This window comes from Nannospalax galili, unplaced genomic scaffold (genome assembly GCF_000622305.1).
Source record: "Nannospalax galili isolate Female #2095 unplaced genomic scaffold, S.galili_v1.0 scaffold257, whole genome shotgun sequence".
NCBI classification, from domain to species: domain Eukaryota; kingdom Metazoa; phylum Chordata; class Mammalia; order Rodentia; family Spalacidae; genus Nannospalax; species Nannospalax galili.
In genome coordinates this window covers 792,446-819,935 of record NW_008340854.1, presented here as the reverse complement: position 1 = coordinate 819,935, position 27,490 = coordinate 792,446, and positions in this window count along the sequence as shown.

The window sequence follows — 27,490 nt, the reverse complement described above, 5'->3', positions numbered from 1 at the left end:
CCCAGAAATAGCTTTTCTCTTCTCTGGACTCAGATACTTCCCCATTTCTAGTTGCTTCCAGAATCATTGACCAAGGAATCCAAGAGTAGTTTTGACCATTTGTGTCTGAATGAGAGGGCAACCAAACATAGTCTGAGATATAGATCCTGAAGTGGCACTGGAACTTGGTTCTACCTCTCTTGGCAGCTGCCTGAGAGCTGTGCTGCCTACTCAAAGACCCAGGATGAAACATGCTTGCCCATAGTCCTACATAAAGAAAAACTTACCTCCATACAACTGGAGATCTTGTAATAGTTTTGTAACCCAGTTACTGTCCCTCTCAGCTGTGGCCTGAGAATAGCTTTGCTCACTTTGGACCCCAGAGAGAGGCACTGCTATCTGTGCCTCACAGGCAAACTTAAAACCTCAAGCTTTCTTATGGACTCTAAAGCAGCTTGTTTCTTGATTCTAGACTCTTTCAAAAACTGGCAGGACACTACTACCGTCTGTATAGAGATACACATACAGTGGTCTAGTGAGATCCTCTTTGGGAGCCAGGGAAAGCTACACCCATTTGCACAGCTGGCAACAGATCCTTTAGTGTTCCCTTAATCCAATTACAGCTCTACCAGCCTAGGTCCTGATGCCTTAATCAACTTAGGGACCAGACAATGAAAGTGCCAACACAATTCTAGGGTGCAGCCAAATACAAACCCCATTGCAACTCAATAGAAACTATATCACCCAATTCAAATACCACTTCAGGGAACTCCTAAAGGCAATCCTGTAAGTCCAGAGCCAAGAAAAGAACATCCTTGCCTATGGAAATCAATCTAAAGAACTGGAAGAATTTGCTCCAGTCAAGCGCAGCAGGCAAACGTGACCCCATCAAAGGAAACTAACAGAGAAAGATCTAGTACTAGATCCCAAAGAAATGGAGATTTACAAAGTGCCTGAAAAAGAATTTTGGTAAGGATGTGGATATTTTGATTCAACCTCCATAAGCATATCCATAGGTTCACAAGAGAAACCCAGTAAGCTAGGCCAGAGTGGTGATACATTCAAAACACTAAAAGAAAAATAAAAAAAGCAACTATCTCAATAGATGTCCTTCAAATGAACAGATTTAAGATCATTTCAGGGTAAAAATTCATATCACATAGGGTATAGAATGAAATAACCCACAAATAAAATTACATTTAGTGATGGAAATTTGAAAATCTAAGACCAGAAATGCAAAAAGGATGCTCACTTGTACCATTTTCATTAAACATAATACTGAAAATCTTAACCTCAAAATTATGTAAGAAACTTAAATAAACAGCATCCAAATCACAAAGGAAAGAAATTGTCTTTTATAAATTTCCTCATCTTATATGTTGAAAATCCTAAGACTCCAGCAAAATCTTGTAAAGTTTCATGATACAATACACTAGAAATCAATTGTGAGACACATGCAGTGATGCAGGTTTATAATCCCATCGCTTAGGAGGGAAAAAACAAGAAAACTGAGAGTTATGAGTTCACAGGTAGCTTGCTCTATAAAGTGAAATCAAGGTTAGCCTGGCTCTCATGGTATATGAATTATTTTTCTTATTGCTGTGACAAAACACCTTGTCAAAAGCAATTTACAAAAAGAAAGGCTTGTTTTGGTTCACAGTTTAAGGGTATACTGATATAACCCACATGAAGAAAATGTCATGATATCAGGAGGTATGGCATCTGGTCATATTGCATCCGTAATCAGGATATGGAAGGGAGATAAATGCAAGTCCTCAGCATCCTTTCTTCTTTCTGTGGTCTGGCAGTTGAAGTGGATCCTCCCAATTCAGTTTTAGCTAATCCAGAAAATCTATCACCCACATGCCCAGAGACGAATCTAATCCCAACTAACCTATCCCTCACAGGCATGCCTAGAAGCATATCTCCTAGATCATTCCAGATCCTGTCAAGTTGATACTCAATATTAGCTATCATAACTCTACCCCTTTCAACTTGACACCCACACATCACTTTCAACCCATAACCTTCCACCTTTGTCTCCACACGTTCATGGCCATGTCATAATACAAAATTCAATTTACCCTCAAAAGTGCCCACAGTCTGTAATATTTCCAACATTATCTAAAAGTCCAATGTACAAAGTCTCATCTGAGACTCAAAGTAGTTTCTTAGCTAGAAACTCCTATTTTTTTAAGCTTTCCTATTTTCAACATACAATGGGGCATAGTAAGCATTCGCATTCCAAAAGAAGGAACAAAGAATATCAAGGAAAGATCAAACCAAAGTAAGACAGAAATCCAGCAGAGAAAACACTAAATCCTGAAGCTTTGTGTCTGGCATCTGGGTAGTATGATGGAATCATCTAAGCTCCAAAGGGCTTAAGCAGCGCCACCCCCAAACTCTGCTGTGTGCAACACATAGAGCCTCTTATTTGAGCTAGCTCCATTCTACGGCTGCAACTTTCCTCAGGAGGAGGTATCTTCAGTCTTGGTATCTTCGACATCCTGAGGTCTCCACTGCAGCTTAGGATTTATCTTCACAGCTTCATGGAGTGGAGGTCTCTCAGGGCCTTTTTGTGGTGATTCTGTCCCTGACAGCTTTCACTTGAACTCGATAACTGAATCTTGGAGCAAGACCCTCTGACTCCCTCAATCATGCATCTTTTGTGACTAAAGAACCAGTAGCATGCGGATGAAGCAGCCCTGTTCTGTTTTCAGGTTGAGATATAGCTTAGCCCACTTAAACCACAGTGATAGGAGACTCTATAGACCATTGTTACTGAATCTGTGAATTTACTATTCTAGGCAGTTGTTTTCAAGCAAGGAATTCCTTCCAGGTCATGCTCAGTTCTGGTATTCTTTCTTAAAGAAATTTGGGATTTGGCAAGGTTGAACTGGGGTGAGTTCTTGCCCCTGGGGAACATTTCTTGTTGCTTCAGTGCAGAACACTAGGTTTCTCTTTAATGGTGTCAGTCATAACAGTTGCCACTGCTTTTGAACCTACATTATTTGCAAGGTTCAACCTGTTCATACTCCTTTCTTGAAACTGTAAAACTCATAGAGGAAAACCTGCTGAACATTAGTCAAACATAAATTTCTTACTTAGGACTCCGTGAAGGATAGTTCTAATTGTCAATCAGACACAACATAGAATCACGTAAGAGAGTCTCAATGAGGAATCGTCTGCATTGGGGTGACCTGTGGGCTTATCAGTCTTCCACCCTCCCCTCTCTCCTTTCCTCCCTTCCCTCCCCACTCCTCACCTCTACCTTCCTCCCTTCCCAGTACTCCCCTATTTTCCCCAGTCCCTCCCCCTCCCTCTCCTTCCCCTTCTCCCCTCCTATTGACCTTTCCTCCACCCTCCTCCCCTCTCTTCCCCTTCCCTTCTTCCCTTCCTCCCAGGCTCCCTCCTGTCCTTCATTTTGTGGTTATTGGGTCGGAATTCAGACCCCCACATATGCTGGGGAAGCTATCTACCACTGAGACTATCCCACTCCTGTTCCTAATTTAATTAACTGATGTTGGAAAAACCCACTATGAGCATCATTACCTCAGCAGGGGATCCTGCACTATATAAGGATGGGAAAAATTGAGCAGCACCCAAGCAAGCAAGCAAGAGAATATGTGTGCATTAGTTTATTTCTTTCTGATCTGTACTCTGCTCATGATGTGACCAAGTGCTTCTAGTTCCTCCCTGACTTCCCCACAATTATGGACTGTAATGTGGTGTTATAAGCCAAATAAACCTTTCTCCCTAAGTTGCTTCCTGTAAGAACATTTTATCATAAAAGTGAAATTTCAGCTGTACAAATTTCAAATATATGAGGGAAAATTTAAGCAAAAAAAGGAACCAGAATTATACTAAACTACAAACCTTCTACTCCTGTATACTCTTGGGTATGTATGTGTATATAGCCATTCTGCTGAATGCAAATTCTCAAAACATGGGCAGAATGCAGTGAGAGTCTTTGCAAGAATGTAGAATAAAAAAAAAAAAAATCTCCCTTAGCCCAGTTCCCAAGAGAGAGGCCTTCTTCTTCTCTGAAACCTCATGAGCTGGGCATCCACCATCTGAAATTTCTTCACTATTCTTTCCTTCCAAGATCACACCAAAATGGCTCTGTAAGCTCTGCTGTCACCACTCTAGTGATTTTGTAGCACATAGCTATGAACGCCTCAATTTTTCTCCTATAAACCAGTTCCAAAGGCCTAAAAATAAGAGGATCAGATTTATGAGAGCAGCAGCCCACTTCATGGTGTCAGTATTCTATACAGGTTACATTAACTATCCCTGCAATTTATGAAAGGAAATACTTATTTTGGCTCACAGTTTGAAGATATTATTAAAGCGAAGAAGTCACGGCCGCAGGAGCTTGAGGCAGCTGATAACTGCATCTGCATTCAGGAAGTAGAAGGAATTGGGTAGCAGTGCCAAGCTTGCTTTCTTCTTTAAATTCTGTCTAGGTGTTAGGGTGGGTCTTCACACCTCAGTTAACCTCATCTAGATAATCCCTCACAGGCATTTCAAGAAGCTTTTCTCTTAGGTGATTTCGGATCCAATCAAGTTGACAACATTAACTAGCACACCAAGTGAGACCAAGTCTCAAAAATTAAAAACTTAACAAAATATCAATTGTGTTTCTGTACACTAACAATAAAGTATACAAAATATGAAGAAACCATTCTTCATAGTAGCATCAAAATAAAAAATGAAATATTTAGGAATAAATGTGACTAAATGTAGCTAAACATCTGTTTTCTGAAAACTATAAAACATTCATGAAAAAAATTGAAAATGGGGGCTAGAGAGATGGCTCAGTGGTTAAGAGTACTGGCTGCTCTCGTAGAAGACCCAGGTTCGGTTCCAAGAATCCACATGACAGCTAAGAACCATCCATAGCTCTAGTTCCAGGAGACCCAATACCCTCTTCTGGCCTCCTTGAGCATTACAAAACACCAGTGAACTTAAAGATGCCAGCAATATACTCATACACATAATATACAAAAAATAAAATATTTTAAAGAATTGAAAAAGATACAAAAGATGGAAAGTTATCTAATGTTTGATAAATATAATAATTATTATTTATTTGTCCATGTTATTACAATCTAGGTGACTCGATATAATCCTTATCAAAACTACAATGATAAATTCATAGACACAAAAGTCCAATATTTCACCATGAACAAAAAGGATACAAAATAGCAAAAGCAATGTTGGGGCAAGAGAACAAAGTAGGAGTTTTCACATTATTAGACATCAAATACTCTATTTTGTTCATGCTTATATTGGCGAAAAAAAAAGGAATTTGGATAAATTAAAGAGAATGACATGCCCTGAAATAAAAATGCATATTTTGAATCAACTAATCTTTGGAACCAAGGGCACAAAATGGGAGAAAGACAGCTGTTTTAATAAATGGCTTTGGGGAAAATTATATAGGTGTACTGAAGAATGAAATTAGACACCATCTCACAACATACATGACTATCAACTCAAAAGAGCATTAAATACTTAAATGGAAGACCTGGAAATCCTAGAGAAAAAAAAAGGAGAAAACTCCTCAATATTGGTCAACCATTAATTTCTTAAAAGTATAGGTCCTCCAAGAAAAGCCAAAAGAAAGAATTTGGGTTACATCAAGCTACAAACTTTCTATTAAGAAAATTAACCAATCAAAAGAGTAAAGAGAAGATACACAAAATGGGAAAAAAATACTGGAAGAAATGAAAGAAAAAGAGATCATGTTGGAATGAATGAAAAAGAAGATCCTGGCCACCAGCAAGGGACCCCAGAAGGATTTCAGTGTTCTCAAGAGGAGAAACTAAGCAAAGAAAGAATGAGATAATACATTCAATGTACATTCAGCGTATACCAAATACACTGAGGAATTCAAATATGTCAATAGAGAAAAATAAAATGAGTGAAATAGCATGTCTGAATGGATATTTTCCAGAAGAAGACAAATAAATGTCAAAGGCTTGCAAAAAGCTCCTCACTATCACTCATGATTAGGGAAAAATCTTTAAAACCACAATGGGACTGTTTTTCACAGTGTAAGATGGTTGTTTCTAAGAGGCAAGGGATTTCAAGTATTGCTGAAAGGATAGAGTAAAGGCTGCCCTTACTCATTGTTGATGGGAGTGTTATTGATATAGCATTACAGAAAATTATCTGACTGTATCTCATGATTAAAAAATACACCTTCCAGATTATACAACTTCTCACTTTTGGGAATAGAGTCTTAGGAAATGAAGTCAGTGTACTGAGGAATTCCTCTCTCCCATTTTCATGGCGCATTGTTCACAATAGCCAATATTGAAATAATTGATATCCATCAACAGATTTATATTTAAACCTTATGTATAATAGAATTAATATTCAGCAATATAAAAAAAGGAAACTGTAATTGTGGTGATGTGGATGAACATGGAAGATGTAGTGATAAATGAATTATATTACATGGGGGGGAGAAACACTACAAGACATTATTTATATGTGGCGTCTATAAAGTTAAATGCAGAACAGAGAGGTGTTTGTCACTGGCCTGGGTTGGGGGATGAAAAGACATTGTACAGAGTATGTGTCAGGACTGGGCAGATGGCTCATTCAATAAAGTACCTGCCAGGCAAGCATAAGGAGCACAAACACACATGTGCACACCTACACTACCAAGTAAACACAGCTTCTCACTTTTGGGAACAGAGTCTTAGGAAATGAAGTCCCTACACACACACACACACACACACACACACACACACACACACACACGAGGGAGGTACATCTTACTCAAGTTTGTATCACTATAATACAATGGATGAGACGAGGTAATTTTGTGAAAACACAAATTACTCTTACTCTTCTGGAAGCTGGCATTTGGGGAAAATTTTTTCATTCAGATTACACACTTGCATAATAAGAGTCCTAGGCCCCTTTCAAGATAATGCCTCCAGTGAGGTACCTTTTCAGAGAAGAAATACAGGGATGAAGGAAGGAAAACAGAATTGAGGCCTGCAAGCTCTTTTCATAATGGCATTATTCTACCTTGTTCTCATGATCTAGCCTCCAAGGAAGCCCCGATCCCCAGATGTCACTGCACCAGGGACCAAACTTCTCAAACATGAATTCAGAGCAGATAAAAAATATTCAAAATGGAGCAGGGCAGAGATATAACAGATATAAAATATATGAGTATCTAAGATGACAAAGTTCTACTGTACAGCACAAAGGCTATATAGCTAATATTGTATAGGAGAATATACATTTCCAAAGACAGTAGTTTAAATTGCCCTCCCCCACACACACAAATGGCAACTGTGACTGGTAATGACTGTGTTCATTCATTTGATTTTGCAATGCACAATATTTACAAGTATTAAATATCACATTATGCTTCTTGAACAAATCCATTTTCGCTTGTTAAAATTTTAAAATAAAAAGAGAACCAATTACATCAGCAGTCTCTTACTGACTTCTTTGAGGACTTAGCAGAAAATGTCATCAATTATGGAAACAATACAGAAGAAAATAAACAAATATTATATCAAAACAATGGATACAAAGGATGCTGGATGCAGCATTCTGAAAAAAGTAACATTAGCTGTTGTTGAGAGGATTATCATGTCAATGGTAACTTGAACATGAAAGCCACTCAAGTGTCCCTGACATCTATGCAAGTGTCCCTTTTAGCTATATTACATAATAAATTTAGCAATAGCAAAAAAAAACACCATTTTACTGTATTTGTAAATAAGCCTATATTTCAGGGCCCCTAAAATTTAAAACAAGTAATTTTCTGAGTTAAATTTATATAAGATAAAATTAACTATGTTAAGTGAATGTCTGTGCCAGTAGTATTTCTATTATGTTGTGGAATCACCATATCTCTTTAGTTCTATCACTGTAAAGAGAAGCTTTCCATGCATGGCACAGATCAGCCCCTGACCACCACTAGTCTGTATTGGCTCAGTGGCTTCTCCTATTCTGCACATTCCACACAAATGGAATCGCATGTTATATCACTATTTGGACATGGCTTATTTCACTTAGCGAGTGCTTCTGAGGTTAATCTACATTGTATCATGGATAAGAACTTCCCATGAAATTATGATTAGCTAACAATATTCTACTGTAAGTATATAGTCCAGTTGGCTGATTTACACAGCTGCCAATGTATATTTATGCTCCTTTTCCATTGGGGCACTTGTGAATAATGAGTACTACTCTGAATACGTGTACACACGGAATTTTTTGAGTACATGTTTTAGATTATTTTCTCTAGATGCCTAGAACTGGAATTGTAGGAGTCACGTGGTAATTTTGCCTAGGTGTGGTGATATCACTGAACCATTTTTCCACAGTAACTAACCAAATTTTACATCTGACCAGCAATATATCATGATTTCAGTTTTTCCACATCCTTATAAGCACTTATTAATTTAAAACTTTTTAACATTTGGTATCATTTGCAATTCTGTGTTAAAAATAGTGCATATTTAATTCTTTTTTATGTTAATTATAAAACCAAACTATCAAAAATAACTCAAAATGAGATAAAACTACAATCCACACTTTCTGCACAAATTTTTCCAAATATACTCCTCTACTAGCATTTATGAATTCTCATCTCTATGTTGAGTATACAGGAATGGGTAAAGACTGAGGAGAGAGCTTTCTTCTTTTTTAATGTGATTAGCAGAGTGCTATACATAGCATAAAATGAAACATAAAACTTTTGGGAATAATGGAAATATTTATACACCCTGGTGGAATGTATCTATAATAAATATTGAGGAGGTTTAGTTAGTAGTTCCTTTACTCAATCAAAGCTAAATACACTCTCCCAGTTAAAAGGTCGGTGTGTCATTTAATGAGTCAGGGCTTATGCTTGCTTACTGAACCTAAATTTTTCCCACAGTGATGAGTAACATTCCCTTCATAGTAAATTCCTCAGCAGCTGTATTCAAAGCAGAACTCTATCAAGGACAGAGAAAAGAGAGAATTGCCCCATGTGGTTGAACTAACAGAAACTTGTCTCTGTTTTCTACTAGCTGCACGTGTCAGTGAAGATTTTGCCCCTGTATTTCAAGGACTAAAGGATATAAATGAATTTAACACACATGGAACTGGAGGAAAATTGTCCGAATAAAATCAAGGAGAGAGTAACCAATTAAATCTTTTTTTAAGTTACTCAAATCCTACCACTGCAATTCCTTCATATGTACCCATATGTACTCATAAGTTAAATGACAAGACTATCTTACTTATTGTGTGTCCCATCTTAACTGAAGCCTAAAATATGGTTGTAGAGCATCTGATAGTAAATTAATAGCTGTTTTAAGTAGTTGAAATAAACACGCATCAACAAACTGAAGCAAAACATACTGTACTTGCACTCTGCACTGGTCACTGCTTGTGGGCATATCTTATGCTCATCCTCCTGATGATCCTGGAAGGAAACAAACCTCAGTAAAGTTAAATCACTTTCTTCTATTCTGCATCATTTGAGCAATTAAAAAATTAAATTCCCACAACCAGGGCCATCATTCCTTTAAAACAAAAGAAATTCTTTCCCCCCTGGTTATAGAGCAATACTTCATCAATATAAGCTTCAATTTTAAAAAAGACACTAATACTCTATAATATCATCCATATATAGCCTAATATTATTCTTTCTAATACAATAGGTAAATGAATGAAGAAAAAATGGAGAGAAAACAGAAGGGCGGTTTGCAAATTAAGATAACTAACAGCTGGCTCTTGCTTGCCAGTATTAGCTATTTTGAGCACACCACGACTTTGTTATACCTACTTTGGAAGAAAAATGCTAGGGTAGACATAATCAAATTTAGTAGCCAAGACAAATGGTTTTTCAAAGTAGAGTACCCATTCTGACCCCATCAGCAGTGTCCGAGGGGTTCTATTGTATGTCAGACTGCTGCATTTTAGTCTGTTTAGGGGACACATGATGGTTTTATTCTGCATTTTTCTAATTACCAATAAACTCAACCATCCTCTCGTGTATTCCTGTGCTTCTTTCGGTCACTGACAATATTTTTTGTGTGATTGTCTGGTTTCCCTTCTGACTTTAGGCCTTTGCTAGTCTTAGATAGTCTTAGATGTGTGCATGTTTTATGTCTGCCTGGATTTCTTCACTCAATTTCTGTTTTCACTCCAGGGCATCTTTTGATGAATAAGCTTAACATGATGAAATTCACTGATTTGAGCAATTTTTGATAAACTTTATTCTATGCCATGAATTTATTCTATTAAATTGTCCTCCAAATCCTTTATTATTTTTCCTTTCATATTTTGATTTATTGGCCATGGAAAGTGCAATTTTGTGTATGACATGAGGTAGAAGCTTAATTTCATTTTCATTCTTGTGGATATAAAATGGCCCAGCAAGATTTATTGAGAAACGTTTTCCTTCTTCTGCTTTGGAGTAGCACTCTAAAAACGAAGACTCCACAGATGCTCAGGTCTTTTTCTGGAATTTCTATTTTATTCTGCTGTTCTATGCCTTTCTTTACAGGAATAAAGATCTCATTTAGAAAACATTGTAAAGCATCAGGAGATAACAAGTTCACCCTGTTCTTTTCCAAGAACATTATGGTTCTTTTTTAAAAGTATTAGATTATCGCAGTATAATTCAGTAAGTGAGGTAAGGAGGACATATGTTAATGCTTGTGAAAACATACCAACAAGTCATGGTGTAGAAGACATCTATCACCTAAGATCGGTTCCTTCTAACCCTTTTGTAATCCTTCTTCCTTCTCTTCTTGCGCCACATCATCAGGAAACAAATAATCTATGTTCTGCAGTATAAACTAACGTTCATTTCTAGGATTTTATACAAATAGAAGCACACACTGCACCATGCATTCTCTTTTGACTGGCTTCCTTAATTCCACACAGTTATTTTGACATTTAGCTCCATTGTTTCATGTATATCCATTCCTTTTTATTGCAGAATAATATTTTGAGTTATACTTAGTCCACAATTGCTATTTATTCATTTTCTGATGAACATTTTTATTATTTTGCACATTTGCCTATTATAATTTGAACATACATTTTATATGGGTACATACTTTAATTTGTCTTAGATGAATATCAAATAAATCGCTAATTAGATAATAGAGTTTTTAATAACTTAGTGTTCCAAAGTAGTTTTACCAGAAATTAAAGAGCCTTCTAATTTCTCTGTCTTCAGCAGCATTTGCTATGGTCAGTATTTTTATACATTCAGCTGATGGGCAGATATCTCACCATTGTTTGGATTATATTTTACAACTGATTTATGATTGAATGAAATTGCATTGTTTTATTTTCCTTCTATAGAACTATTCTACAGGACTGTCTGCCTAAATCCTTTATAGCTTAAAATTTTGATTTTTTTTACGTTGCTTTATTTTCATTTACTTTCCTTTTTAATTATTTTTTCAAATTAATGTTCTTTCTTAGTACTAACAATCACTGGACCTTAGAGTACACTAAACCACACATGCTACTTTGTCTCTGAAGACTCTTACCTACAATTACTCCTGTTAGATCTGTGCCCTAGACCTCCAGTTCTTATTATTTAAGCATCTTAGTTCAAGTTTAGGTACATATGACACTTAAGGCTTTGAAAAGTGTTTTTAAAAAGACACTTATAGGACTGACTCAGGGTTAAGGGCTTTTGCAGAGAACCCAGGTTTGGTTCCCGGTACCCATATGGTGTCTGAAAACCATCCACAATTCCAGTTCCGGGTGATCTGATGCCGCTTTCTGCCTTCCTGGACAATGAGTGACACCAGTGCACTTACATACAAACAGACAAAACACTCATACACATAAAAATAAATGAAAAATATTAACCTCATTTTTGTAAAGAATTTACTTGAAGCTGAAGGAAGGGAAAACTAAAGGCATACAAAGAGTGGCAAACATGTGAAGCACCCTCTGTGTGTTTTGTTTGTACCCGGTTCACCGTTCCATACGTGACTTCCCCCTATGCTTCTTATTTCTACTAGACAGAATCTCCATTTAGCCTGAAAGGTGCACAAGTCCCTGACACCAAAGTCATACATGTCCATGCTTACATTTCTTCACTGGACTCTACACTCTCCATACCAAAATAGACTTCCCTCTCTGAAGGTATTCAGAACTCTAAGATTCTCATGACCCAGATACTTACCAGTAGAATGCAGCAACCTCATAACTGATGTTACATGTGCATGTCACAACTAAGGGGAAGATAGCAACAAGCAGGAATTTTGCGGCACAGTACCTCATTTTTTACCTCATCCTTTTATTTATTTATTTTTTGGTAGCCTTTTTTTTGATATAAAAAAAATGGTTCCAGAGAAAGAATCTGAGAGAAGCTGATTTTTTTTTTTTATCAATGCCTGCTGATGTCATGGAGTGGACAAGGGGGAGTTTAAATGTAATAAGGTAAACCTCTCTTGAAACCTATATAGCTCACAACAGAAAAGATATTTGCCCATATGTATAAAAGCTTAGATGAGAAAAATTATTTAAGTGACTAATGGAAGAAATCCTTAAATTTGTCTATTAGCTCTGCGGTATGGTCTAGAAAAGCCTGTAACTCTTTTTCTGTAAGTACAATGAATACTAAATACTTAATATAATTAAAGTTCCTTCTGTATCCAATGGGAATCTAAATGTGAACTATGAGCAGCACACCCAAAAAGTCCCAGAAATTATCAAAAGCAAATTGCAAATACTCTTAACACAACTAAAGACAAAACATCTCAAAGATAGTTATTGACATTGTACCACAGAATTTGAAAATAAGTTGCAACCAAAATCCTGATTGCTATTTAGATAGATTACATAATTGTCATTGGTGAGGGGAACAAGGAGCGTCTGAATTTGCATAAGCTTCAGAGCTGTTTCACTTCTCATATGGTAGCACCAAACTGGCTTCAGGGAAAGGATAAGAAGCAACTGGAGCTGCAACAGCAGGGCTGAGAGAGACTGAAAAATAGAAGACAGGACAAAATGAATTCTGAGAGCTTTAAGGGGAAGATCAAAAGCTCATTTAATTCATTCCTACTATAGTTTGAGATTAACAGCATGAAAATATGAACTGTGATTAGGAAATAGGATCATACAACTGGGAAAAATACAAGCTATAATATCTGCTGAGTCAAAAGAGATGATGTACTTTTTCTTTAAGTAAAAGAAAATAGAAGAAAAGTTCATTCATTTTTTCCTTTTCAAACAATACTGAAGGGTAAAGGATAATGTTCTTATGCCAGTGTCCTGTCTTATCTGAATGTAAAATTTCTCCCACTTTTTACTTGTTAAAACACTTGGTCTCCAGCTGATAGAGCTGCTTTGGGGAGTTGGAGACCTTCTATACATGTGGTTTTCATAGCAGAAGTTGGTCATTGGAGTGAGTTTTGAAGATGGGATCTGCTTCTGCTAATGAGCTCTGTGTACAAACAAGGAAAGTCTAGAGCAAACAAGTTCAGTCTATTTTTCTCTGGGAACATTATAATTCCTTTTTAAAGTATTAGATTGTTGAATATAACTCAGTCAGTATGGTAGTGCCTATAAAAATGCACATCTCTCACCCCAAAGGGGATAAAAGAGTTTATTCTGGAGCCAAATATAAGTGACCATCACCTGGGAACACAGATTCTGGTTACCCTACACAGTTGTATGAAGTTTTTATAGTAACAGAACAAATGCATTGGCAGAAATATTAAGTGGGAGGTTATGGCAAAGGAGAAATCTCAGCTATAGGCTTCAGACACCTTCTGATGACACTCAGCCTTTTGTTTGGTGGGAGCTATGGCTCTGTTGAGTTAGTTACATTTCAGAAGTTTTATTAAATGTTATTCACAGGACGGTGAGTCAGAAACAGGTGGGCAAGGAGTGGCTATTGAGGGGGCTAAAGATGACCCAAAATGAACTGCAATTCAGTTTGGTCCTGCAACATTCCAAACTCTCCTCTACCATCAATGAAGTTCTAATCCATTGATCAGCCTTTGCAGAAGGTGCAGTTTCAAAATACAGTTTTGTTTTGTTTTGTTTTGTTTCTGGGAACTTTTGTTCACAGTATGGTGATATTGTTATATCTGAGTTTCATTTTATAATCAATCACTCCATAATCAGTGTTTTCTTATGTAGAGCAGCATAGGCCTTCAGATGTGATACACTTGAACATGTCTTGGGATCAGTGACCAACCAAATCCCCAGATGTCACATCATGCAACTTCCTGTCTGCTCTGCTTCACCCAGGACAAGGCCGTAACCTTGATGCCATCTTGTAGCAGTGACACAAGCAGCCCATATAGTACATTTATGAAAATGATGACAGTGGTATTGATATGGGGAAAATGGAGTCCCATTTCATGAATCTTAGGATGACTGCTAAGGACTTTGGAGCAGGAAGAGCCCTGAAAGAGGGAGTAGAAAACAGAAATCTTCCTTTGCCCCCTGTGGTTACCCAGGGCAGAGGTCAGTTTCCAAAACTGCCATATTCCTCTAACCTTTTCAACCATATGTTATCTGTAAATGACTTAGCTAATTGTCACTACATGCTTACATTTCTCACATACGAATATAAAGGGCTCCAAAAACTTGAGCGAAGTGCTGATACTTTTAAAGAATGATCTGTGTGTCAGTCCTATGCATAAGAATAAACTCCCTTTCTTTACATGACTTTGGCTACTGGTCTCTGTTTCCTAACAACCTTCCATAGCTAAGCACCTCTAGAACATGAAAGTTTTACTCTCAGATATAAGTAAAAGTGTGTTTGTAAGTCTGTGTGTTCATGTGAAATAAATACATTAAATATACTAAAAAATTTCCTTCTAACAATGTGATACCAGAATCAATTAATCTGTAGCTTATATTTGGCATGTATTTTGCTTTAGAAATGAGAGAAGGGTATGAAGTGAAAGGTGTCTTTAAAAGCAAGGCAAAAACATCCGAAAGGTTTACGAAGTAGTAAAAATCAATACAAACTAACAATGGAGAGAGCCATAAACCTCAGAAGAGAAAGGGAAAAAAAAGCAAAAAAAAAAAAAAAAAAAAAAACAAAAAACCATTTTTCAGAAAAAAAAGCAAAGACCATTTTTCCAAGAACCCATCTGACAGTGAAGTAAAGAGAGCTTAGTTTGGGAGGGGAGAGGAAATTCTATTAAAACTTAGAGTTAAATTTTGCTACTCATTATTTCTGTAAAAAGTCCTAACCGCTATGAATAATTGCCATCCTTACATGAGAATTTGTTACTAATTCCATTCAAAATGAAGATGTCCTAAGAACTCCTATTAGAGTTATGATGTAGAGTGTGGAGATTCCAAAAAACTCTGCTTCTCTATCTTCTTAATGGGGCTTCTTTTTTAATGAAATTTTTTGGAGTTCTGGAATTTAATAGAGCTATTTTCAAAAGACACTGACTATTTTTATATTTCAAATGCTAAATTAACACATATTATATACCAAAAATGTTTCTAGTTTTATTGTTCTGAGTTCAATAATATCTCCTTAATAAAAAATAAAGTTGAAAAACATTAAATCCTGCTGCAGTGTTTCTAAGACCCATTACAGTTATGCTTTAATAAAGAAACAACCTGATTGTTAGCATTCATATGGCCAAGAGCCGACTGGAACCACAGAGCACCCTTTCTTTTTGAAGTCTCTTGAAACTGTGCTCTGGAGCCAGGCCCTTGCTCATTCTTTATTGAAACAGCATCTCCAGCATGCAATGGGTGAGTAGAAGTCAGGACCCACCCTCATCTTATCAGAGAATCTTACCCTTTGCTCCCTAGGCCTAGAATATAGCACACACTCAATTTCTTTCACTGAAATAAGAAAAGAACACTGATTTCAGTGCTTTGATATGTTAAGAATGCACACCCAATTCATTCATAATCTTGGGTGGAGAGCAAAGAGGGGTTCTGAGGAATTAAGGTCTGATGCCCAGATCTGAAGAACACATAGCTCAATGACCTTGTTTACATTATAAAGAGTAACTATTTGATTTCTAAGTTAAAGTCTTTACTCCAGATTATTTAGATATTGTAAAAATTTCTTCCTATATCCTTCAAACTAAGGATGAAGAATTTTACTCATATCTTCATTCAAGAAAGAGGCACTCAGGATCAATTAAATAGCAAAAGGGATTTCATCCGCTCAAAAACAGAAAGGATCTCATCCATCCAAAATAACCTCTGCTGTGTTAAGAACAGAGCAAGCCTGGAAGAGCAAAGGGCCCATCACCACTATGCTGAGGGCACATGATAACTAACAGACTGCATGTAAGTCAGCTCACAAATTCTGGCCATGAATGATTCTACTTTGAGTATTCAATTTTGTTTAAAATGTACACAAAATTTCTAGCATGGAAAATAAAAAAATAGAAATAAGGTGGTAAATTTCTAGAGGAAGGGAAATGTTTGAGTTGAATGGAATAAGGACAGCCAGTGGAGGGGATACCAGGAGAAAAGAGGAGATAAAGGAGCACAGAGAACAAGAGAGAAAGACAGATCATGAAAAACAAAGGTATCATCTTTCTAACAAATTCGTGAAATATTTTGTTCAATAAAAACATCATCGTACTATGTCTTTCCAAAGACATATATGGTCTATAAAAAAATCACATTAAAACAGCTTCAAAAATATTAAGAAACAGAATATATTTCAGTAGAAAAACATCAAATGCAACGCTACAGTGAAAGATTTCACTGTATTTGTAACAGAAGTTTTGATAAAGAAAAATAAAAAGAAAGAATATCTAATATTTATTAACACAGATAACATCTAATTTAAGAAATACATATAAAACTTGGATAATATAATTAGAAAAATATACATATTTTCAAACATCCAGGTAAATTTACAAATACTGTTTACCTATGGACCTTAAGAAGCATTAGTATTCCATAAACAATGTTCTTAATAAGGAATAATTTAGCATTCATAGTGAAAACATAAAATCAGGAAATTACACACTTGGAAAATTACAAAAACATGTCAAGTACCTGAGACAGTAAAGATGAAATCACAATCAAAATCACAATATTTATAAATAAATAATAACAAAATATTGTATGTTGATATATGACATTCAAATAAAGCCATGCAAATACAAAGTCATTCAGATATTAAATACAGGCTATGTTAATGAAGCCAAAAGACTGAAGATGAACCTGGAGGTTTGTAAAAATGAAAATAGCAGAAATCAAAGGTAATTAAATCCAAAAGATTATAATTATATATCAATAATCTCAAAGAGATTGGCACATTTCTAGAAAACTAATGTATATTATAGAACTGGGAAAAAATTAAAACTCTGAATACCACCTCATCTGTAATTAGTATGTCAATAACTCAGAAATTTTCATGTATATCCTTGAGGAGATGCCGTATCTCTCTCCCAAAATGTGCTCACCATTACTGTTCATATCAAAAAATGACCAAAGTCACATATCCATTAATAGATGAAAAGATATAAACATTGGGGCTGGAGAGATGGCTCAGCAGTTAAGAACACTGAATGTTCTTGCAGAAGACCTGGGTTTGAATCCCAGCACCCACATGGCAGCTAACAACTGTCTGTAAACTCCAGTTCCTAGGGATCCGATGCCCTCTTCTGACCTCTGTGGGCATTGCATGACACGAGTGCACTTACATACATGCAGGCAATACACACATACACATACAAAAAAATAATAAATAAAATATTTTAATAAAAAAGAAAAGATATAAACATTATGGCATATTGATATATTAAAATATATATAGCAGTAAAAATGAGTGAATTATGTCCATACTAACGAATGTAGATAATTTATTAAAAATTAAGCAAACAGCAAAAGTAACTCAGACTGAAAATGCTATATGGAAATATACATAATTAATCTTTAAAAGTAAAATGCTAAATGACAAATTATTTTAGAATGGACACATGCAGGGAAAAATTATTTTTAAATGGCAAGAGGACTATCAAAAATCTGTACTAAAGAGATCAAGGCTAGAGAGATGGCTCAGTAGTAAGAGCACTGACTGTCCTTGCAGAAGACTGGGCTTGAATCCCAGAACCCCCATGGCTAACAACCAAAAGTCCGTAACTCGTAACTCCAGTTCCAGGGATGTATTCTTATGGCTTCCATGGGCATTGCACAACAAAGGTACACTTGGTACATTCAGACATAACACTCATACAGATAAAATAAAAATCTTAAAAATTCTGTCTTAAGAGAAAAGAAAAGAATGAAACTGGAGAGATATTCTTTGTAGAGTGTTTAACCGAGACTCTGTTGGTGCCTAGAATGAAGCCATGTCTCCATAGAATCAAAGAAAAGGAACACATTTTATAAGCACTCACATTTTTAAATTTTCACTTAATGTTAAGTACATATTTCAAATTTTCCTCTCATCTTTCAAAATTTAAAAACAATCCACCATAAAGATTTTGATATTAATTCAGAAGTTAGATTTAAGACAAAAAAGGAAAAGACTTTTATATATTTGGTGCACTTCAAAACAATATTGCTCACCTGCTTCTTTGTAAACAAATCCTTGAACATGTGGCAAAAATCCACAGATATCTTAGGAGCAATGAAGCATACAAAGTCAAAAATCATACAAAATTGACTCACACAATTTCCTTCCCTTCTCCTTGGGTGGTGGACCAATCCCTCTGATATGCTTGAGAGTGCCTGGTTCAGCCTCTAGGGGTGAGTTTCCCAAATCCTACCTCAGTCATTCCCCTGCTCTCTAGTCCCACCCACTACTACAGGGCTCTGGCTTCCCTTCTGATTACTAAGAGTTGACACACTCTGTTCCCATTCCCTCCTCTTGGGCCTTGGACTCCTCCCTCTTAGACTGCTTTAAAATACCTCACTTGGCCTCCTGGGGTGAGTTGCACAAATACTTCTAAGCCCATCTCCTGCTGCAGGACCATCTCTGGTCCCTCCCACAGTGTAGGGCACAGGCTACCCTTCTGGCTAGTACGGGCCTACACATTCTATTATCTTCCTCCTCTCCTTGAGCCTTGGCCTCATCCTTCTGAGGCTGCAGGTATGTGCCTAACTAGCTGGGGTCGGGGGGCTAGTTGGTGCAGGAGAGTGGGTTCTAACTAGCCAGGGCTCCTTTACCCTCCTAGAGAACTCCCAAATAACTTCCCTGGATCCATCTGTTCCTCCAATATAAAATCCAAGGAGAGAACCCAAGTCAAGACATTATTTTAAATACCTGATCAGAAGGCAACCAAGCAACATCAATAATAAAATCAGAATCAAACTTCAACTCAACAAAGGCAAGATTGAGTTTCATACCAGAATCACAAGCAAAAAAAATAAAAGAAATTACATTCCCAAAACATAATAAAAAAATAATATGAAAGCACATAATGATATGTCCCCACCAAACATCATCAGACCTATAGAAGAATTCTACAATGAGAATACAGGACATAAAATAAATATAGGACATACAAGAAATACAGGACATAGAATTTAAAAGAACAACCACAAACAGGAACAAAGAATCCAATGACTCTATAAAGAACACACAAAGAACTCAAAGAAGATAGAGATAAACTTCTGACTGAATTGCAAGAAAATACAAATACATGGATGAACCAAATGACAAAGAAAATTCAGGATTTGAAAAGTGAATTTATAAGAGATAGAAATATTGAAGAAAACTCGGGTTGAAATGAAAAAAAAATCAAAAAACTAAATAAACCCATTTGAAATAACAGGAGGAAGTCTCACCAACAGAATCAATAAATGAAAAACAGAATATCAAGCCTAGACAACAAAACTGAAGAAACAAGCATTCAAGAAAAGAATGTGAAATTTTTAAAATAAACAGGAATGGAATATGAAGGAAATGTGGGACACCATGAAAAGGCCAAATTTACACATCATAGGCATAGGAAAGGAGAAGAATCCCAGGTTAATGGCAGTGACTAAATCTTCAACAGGATTATAGAAGAAAATTTCCCTAAATTAAGGAAACACATACTCTTGAAAGTTGTAAGAGAAAAACAACAAATGAAATATAAAGGAAAACCCATCAGAATTACTGCTGATTTTTCAATGCAAACTATGAAAACCAGAGGAGACTGGATCAAAGCATTCCTATTCCAGCTTCTAAATGTTCATAGATGTCAACCCAGAACACCTTAACCCAGAAAAACTTGTTAAAGAGGAAAGAAACATAGTTGAAGAGGAAAAAAAACATTTTCCATGACACAAATAGTTTGAAAGAATTCATGATTTTACCAATGACCCAAATGGAGCAGAACACTGATCATTTCATTTACACAGATTGTTTAATGAAATATTTGTTTATTCTGAGTATTCTGAGCAGAGGATATATGCCTGAGGTTCATATTTTGTTTTTTTGACACTGACGTAAGCAGGGCAATAAGTATATACATAGGCATTTATAATCAGAGCCTCATTCTTCACAGGGACTTTTTGATAGAATGTTATGTGTCAGGTAGCATTACACTCACTAGAATAGCATGAACATAACAAGGAACATTGTATTCTATCAGTATGTGCAAATGATATGCTAATTTTAAATATATATTGTGTTGGAAAATGTTGCCTATATTTTTTTAAAGACTAGAACTAGGTCTTTTTCTCAAAAATATATAATAAAACTTTAAAATTAAAAGACATCATTGAGGGGTTGGAAAGATAATTCAGCAGTTAAGAGAACTTCCTACTCTTGTACAAGTTCTGAGTTCAGTTTCCAGCACCCACTTCAGGAAGCTCACAATTGCTTGTAACTCCAGGCCCAGGGGATCCAACACTTCTGCTCTTGATGCTGCTGACTTCCACAGGTACTGCACTCATATGCACATATCCTCATACAGACACACATGCTTACACATAATTAAAAGTAATAAATAAATCTTAAGTGGCGGGGGCTGTAGAGATGACTCAGTGGTTAATAGCACTGGTTGCTATTTCAGAGGATGTGGGATCAGTTCACCACACCCACAGGGCAGCTCACACCTATCTCTAACTACAGTTCTAGGGAATCCATAGCCCCCTTCTGACCTCCATAGGCATTATATGATATGAATGCACTTACGTACATGCAGGCAACCCCAGAGAGAGGATGGTCAATCCCAAACTGACCAATGCATTATGTAGGAGATTGATACTGAAGATAAAGATAGCAGAGGAATAGCCACGGCTTAATAAGTGTTCAGTAACGCCTATAGCAACATAAGGTTTTGAATGCATTATCTCAGTGTTCTGGTTTGCCTTCAATTGCTGTGATAAAACACTCTGATCAATACCAACTTGGGGAGGAAAAAGTTTATTTGGCCTATGTCTCCAGGTGACAGTTCATCCCAGGTCACAGTTCATCCAGAAGCCCAAGGTAGGAACTTACCACAAGAACCTGGAGGCGGGAGCTAGAGCACAGGCCATCCAGGAATGCTGCTTCCTGGCTTGCTCCTCTGGCCCCTGATCATCCTGCTTTCTTATACATGAGCCCAGTTTCCCAGAGGTGGCATCACCCACAGTGGGCTGGGCCTTCTCATATCACTCAATAATTAAGAAGATGCCCCACAGACATGGCCACAGGCCAGTCCAATGGAGGCAATTCAGCAACTGGGCTCCCTCTACCCAGGTGTGTCAAGTTAACAACTAAAGCTATCCAGGTCCCTCAGGTTGAAATTTACAATGGCTGTGCTACACAGGTGTAAACAAGCTCATTTAGCAGACAAGAAGAAAATTTTCACCTTGGTTGACTTGTCTGAGGTCACCTAGGTAGCAAGAAATGGAGCTGGAATTTATTTTTATTAATTTCCATTCTTAAAGCCTCCCTATCTTAACACAAACTTTAAAACAAGAAAATTTGTTTATATAAATGAGTGTGTTTTTTAAAATAGAAAAATAGCTGATATGTGTACCAAATTAGATACCTATTTATAGCCTTTACATGGAAAGTTAATAAAAAGATTAGTCATCAGATACTGATTGAAGTAGGTACAAAATCATATGCAAGAGTAATTTTACCCCAAAATGAACCATTTCAGAATGAAAATAACCTAATTAAAGATTCTTTTAAAATAGTGGAAATGTTTATAAGAAATAATGTTTAATTTTTCTTGATAAATTTTGCCTTGAATGCTGCAAGTTGTGTTGGTTCCTATAAATAAAAGAGCATTGGCTGTAACACTTTGTTGAATTTTTTCTCATTTAAAATATTTTTCTTCCTTTCTTGCTTTATTCAGTACAAAAGCACAATATTTTAGTAACTCAGTGTAATATATTTTCATGTGTGCTACAAGAACAAATTTTAAATGAAATAATATGTTCTAAAATCTAATTTTTCTTAGAAAAGTTGAATTTTTACTTAAAGACATTTTTCTATGCTCTTGGTTTATATTATTCATGGAGAGTATGATATGTGGGTAAAATTAAAATAATTAATTTAAAAAATAGGCTATTTTATGTAGCACATAGATTTGATTTTATTAAGCATCTACCTTTTCCAAGCAATAAAGTAAGAAACAGTGATATTTAGAGCTCCTCATTCTGAACCCCTCACCTACACATACACAGTGGGATGATAAACTACTAATCAACAAGAATTTAGTCTCTAATGACCAGCCAAATAGCTATGCAGAGAACACCGTGGTAGTAGGAAGAATGAGATCATGGCTGCCCAGAAGCGATAAGTAGGGAAAAGAGCCAGAGGAATTCCTGTTTGACTCTGACTTCACCTGTAATTACATAACTGATCTAACACACAGAAATATATAAAGAAGAACGAGGGAAGAGGTCCAGAAGTATCTGCATCAATAACTAAACACACAGGAAACTTCTGCTGCATTCCACAGTACCAGGGACCACTGGTCCTGAGCAATGATCTCAAGGATGAGATTTAAAAAGTCAGATTGCTAGGTGTGGTGATAATGCCTTTAATCCCAGTGCTCATGGGGTAGAGGCCGGTAGATCTTGTAATTTCAAGGCCAGCCTGGTTTACACAGCCAGTTCCAGGTTTGCTGGGGCTACAGGAAGACCCTGTCTCAAAAACACACACACACAAATGTCAGATAACTTCTGTCCTGGTTTAAGCTGCATGACAAATTACTCTGGCAAGAGAAATAAGAGACTGTTTATCTCTTGCACTTCTGAATTTAAAGGGATGAGACAGAAAAAGAAAAACAAGGGAGCTAGGGAGAGAAGAGTTTTCCTTTTGTTTCCTCTCCAATTCACCTATATATTCAAGCGCAAAAGAACCACATAGCTACAGCACAGCATCTAGACTTTTATCTGATATATTTTTATTTTCTTCAGAGTTTTGAAAATTTAATATAAGGATATGGAGTCCTGTTGCTACCACATCTGTGGGAGTATTGGAACTAATATCTAATTCTGACAAGCAAAAACAATTTTTATTTGTGTGTGGGGTGTGTGTATATATGTGTAGAATGTGTGTCCATGTGAGTATGCAGGTGCACTAAGCCATGTGTGCATGTGTGCAGGCAAACGTCAGCATGGAGTGTCCTCTTCTGTGGCTCTCCAGCTCATTTTTTTTTTTTGAGATAGGATTTCTCTCTGTATCTGAAGCTAGATTAGCTGGCCTACCTGTTTCCACTCCCCATGCAGTGCTGGGATGACAGATCTACACCACCAAACCTGGTTATTACATGTGTGCTGGAAAACCAAACTCAAATCCTCATGTTTGCTCAGCAAATACTTTACCCATGGATCCATCTCCATGTCCCCCCTAGAATTTTTTTATGTTACTGCTCCATGCTTAAAGAGATACAACTAAAGGTTTATTGTAATGAAAAGAAATTGTTCACTTAAGAGTTCTTTTCCCTCGCTCTGTGAAGAAACCAAGACACATGAAATGGAAGGAAACGTTCTTCTTATTATTCATAAATATTGTGGACCTTAAAATGTTCAGAAGACATCCTCATGTGTACAGAAGGGCTGAATTATAAATGAGAGAATGGTGTTTCAGAAAGAGATACTAAATGAGTAGACAGAACCCTATACTCCATCTGCTAGGAAACTGGTACTGCCAATAACCCAAGAATGGACATGCATCACAACTTGGTGTCCACACACTGCTTTCATATACATTATGTCAGTAGTCAAAACAAACATCACTCAGGGTACCACAATCATCCACCTCCCACAGGCATGGATCAGGTTTAAAGAGGCTGTTTGTTCAAGGCCATAGCACAAAAGACTCAGACAAAATTCAAAAGTAGATCTGTTGTTCTCAAGCCCAGATCATAAAAGAGAAAATTTTTCTGTTGATAATATATAAAGTCACCAAAGATGTTTCTGAGCATGAAGGCTAGCTAAGAGAAAACAGCAGACCTGAAAATATCCAGATGTATTTGTCTAGGTTGGTGTTGCTGAGATCCCACTATTAGGCAGCCATGTCTACGACAGCTGCAAATATACACAAAAGAGAGTCTGGTAGAAATATCATGGGATCTATAGACGGAGAAGCTGGCAACACTTGTGCTCATGATATTGAAAGATATTTATTGTGTATTACTTAGATATTGAAATGCATTTTGTTTATGGGAGAATGTCATTGGTGTGTTGGTTTTATTTCTAATCCAACAATGTCCACACAATACAAAAACTGCAGGACAAGTACAGAAATAGTCTATCCTGTATGTATGATATAGTGGAGGCACTTCTGCCAATGTATCTGTCAGTTTGTGCTAAGAGACCTAGAGGCCCTAAAAACTAAACCCTCACATTCTACCTTGCTCATTTTACACCTAAGGTAAACGAATAAATGATAGAATTCCCTGCTAGCTGAAAATTATTTTCAATACTTCCAGTTATGAATGTGACACAGTTTCCACTTAAATATCACATTTTCTGTTTCAAGTTTATATGCATTAATACTCACTTTCATTTCTCCTCAACTGGGCTTATAACAAATCATTCAGTGAAGTAGATTTTCCTGATAGGCATTCTCTGATTTGTTCTATGAAAGGCTTGAAATAAATTTCATAGCTTTCTGGGAAAAATTGGTTCTAATGTTATCTTCTCTTTGTCTTCCACTCTCAAAATTCTCTTATGAGGGCCCACACTTACTCTGCTTAGCTACTTAGACCCACCTTACATTGTCCTGATCCCCACCTTCAGCCTAGGCACCCTCCTGCTTATCTGGCCTGAGACTTCCTAGACAGCCTCCCAGATCCCAGCCACTGGATTGCTATAGTCTTGAATTAACTTTCACTCTTTTGCCTTGCTGAAGAGCTCTTGATTAGTCAACTTGGACCATCCTGTCCCACCAATAAAAATCAAAGTGAGAATCCTAACCACTTATGAAGAAACTATTCAGACCCAACCATAAAGCAACCAAGCTAGATCAGGAAGATGAGAAAAGCCAAACTTCAACTAAACAAAATCAGGCTAGAGTTTCCTATCAGTCATAAAACCAACAAAACAACCAAATGTCCATGTGACAATGCAAAAACAACAACAATATGAAAAAACGATAATATGCTTCCATCAAACCACACCAGTCCCACAGAAGAGTAGCACTATAATGAGAGCTACCGAGAGGAACCTCAGGAATTAAAATTTTAAAGAACAGTCATAAATAATATAATTAAAGAGTTCAATGACTTTAAAGAGTATACAAACTCAAAGAGACCAAGAGGAGAAGGATAAACTCCAAAGATCAAGAAAATTGAATTCACAAAAGAGATAGAAATATTGAAGAAAACTCAGGCCAAAATGAAGATGGGCTGAAAAATTCAATAAGTAAATTTGAAATGACAGGAGAAAGCTTCACAAGCAGAATGAATGAAATGGAAACACAATATAAAGACTGGACAAAAAAGTCAAAGAACTGGACTCATAAAGCAAAGAATATGAAAATTAAAAAACAGGAATAGAATATGCAGGAAATGTGGGAGACCATAAAAGATCAGGTCAATGGTGCTAACCATATCTTCAATGAGATTATAAAGAAAACATCCCTAACTTAAGGAAAGATACACCTATTTTTGCTAAAATTCCTCCTGGGAGGCATGAACAATGTTCAGCCCCTTCCTCTCTTGCTCCCTACTGCAAAGCAAGGTATGATTTTGTCAAAATGCAGCTTGGAAAACCAGCAAGTGTATTGGACTTGCTTACAGAGCAGTGGATGAGGGCTTACTCACAGGATGTGGGTGTTCCCCTCCTAAAGCTACACTGCAAAGTCTCCATGCAGTCATGGATCTTAATTTCCAATCAGCCATGTAAAATGGCAAGAGAGAGCCTTCCTACAGTTTCCTCTGTTTCTGTCCCTTAGTCCACCCCCCTTGGGCAACTAGGGACAACTAGTTAGTTGGGAGGTATGGCTGACTCTCCCTACCCATCCTTTCTTGCATAGGGTCAACAATCAACAAGTTTGTGATGATCTGAGGCAAGCAGGTGCAACCAAGCTTGGGAAGAAGGCCTCTGTCCGTAGCTCACCAGTTGGAGGACAGTCCTATACAGCACCTATTCAGATACAAGAAGCATGCAAAACACCAATTAGACAGGACCAGAACAGAAACTCCCCATGCCATATCACAGTAAAAACAAAATTTATAGAACAAAGGGTGAATATTGAAAGCTACTAGGAAAAAAAAAGTTACAAAATAGAGGAAAACCCATCAGAACTACAGCTGACCTCTGAATGCAAGCTACAAAAACTAGAAGACCCTGAACCAAAATACTCACATTTCAAAAGGACCATAGATACCAACCCAGAGCACTCTACTCAGCATAACTGTCTATCACAGCCAAATGGCAAAGAAAAATCTTCAATGATACAAATAAGTTTATAGATTTCATATCTACCAAAGATACTCAAAGCAATACAAAAGACTGAAGAAAGAAATTATCATACTTGAGATTACAAAAAGAAAACAAATGAAGGTATAAGACTAAGAAATGAACAGAAAAAACAATGACAGTAACCAGTCCAACCTGTCGGGAGCTATTAATCTATTATGTACATGAGCTGTGGCAGGCTTGTTTACTGAGTTTGTGTTTTGCACACCAGTACCTAATCTGCCAAGTCAGGAGGAATGTGTTTATATGGTGGAGCTCACAACAAGTATTTGACCGCTCCTTGACCCTCAGATACAGGTGGGAAAAACAGCTGTTGAAATTAATTGAGTTAAGATCTCTGATGTTCTGTATAAAAAGGCGAAGCTAAAATAAACCAGGGCTGCAGTCTCTACTGACAGGCCTCGCAAGTATCTTTTCTGTCTCCTTTTCTTTCTTTCAATCCTCACTCCCCCTTTCGGGTACTGTCCATCTTGGCCGGCTGGCACTGGCAAGTGGTGCCTGGAACAGGGACCTGAAAAGTAGGGGAAAAAGTGAAGGACACTGCTGGAGAAATTAAGTGAGTGCACTCGGTAAGATTGGGGAGCTGTATTTATCTTGGGAGAAGATGGGGCAAGGAAACAGTTGCTCAGTTTTTGTAAGGAATATGCTTGGGGCCCGAGGAGCAAAGGCTGAGACTAAAGAGGAGAATCTGATAAGC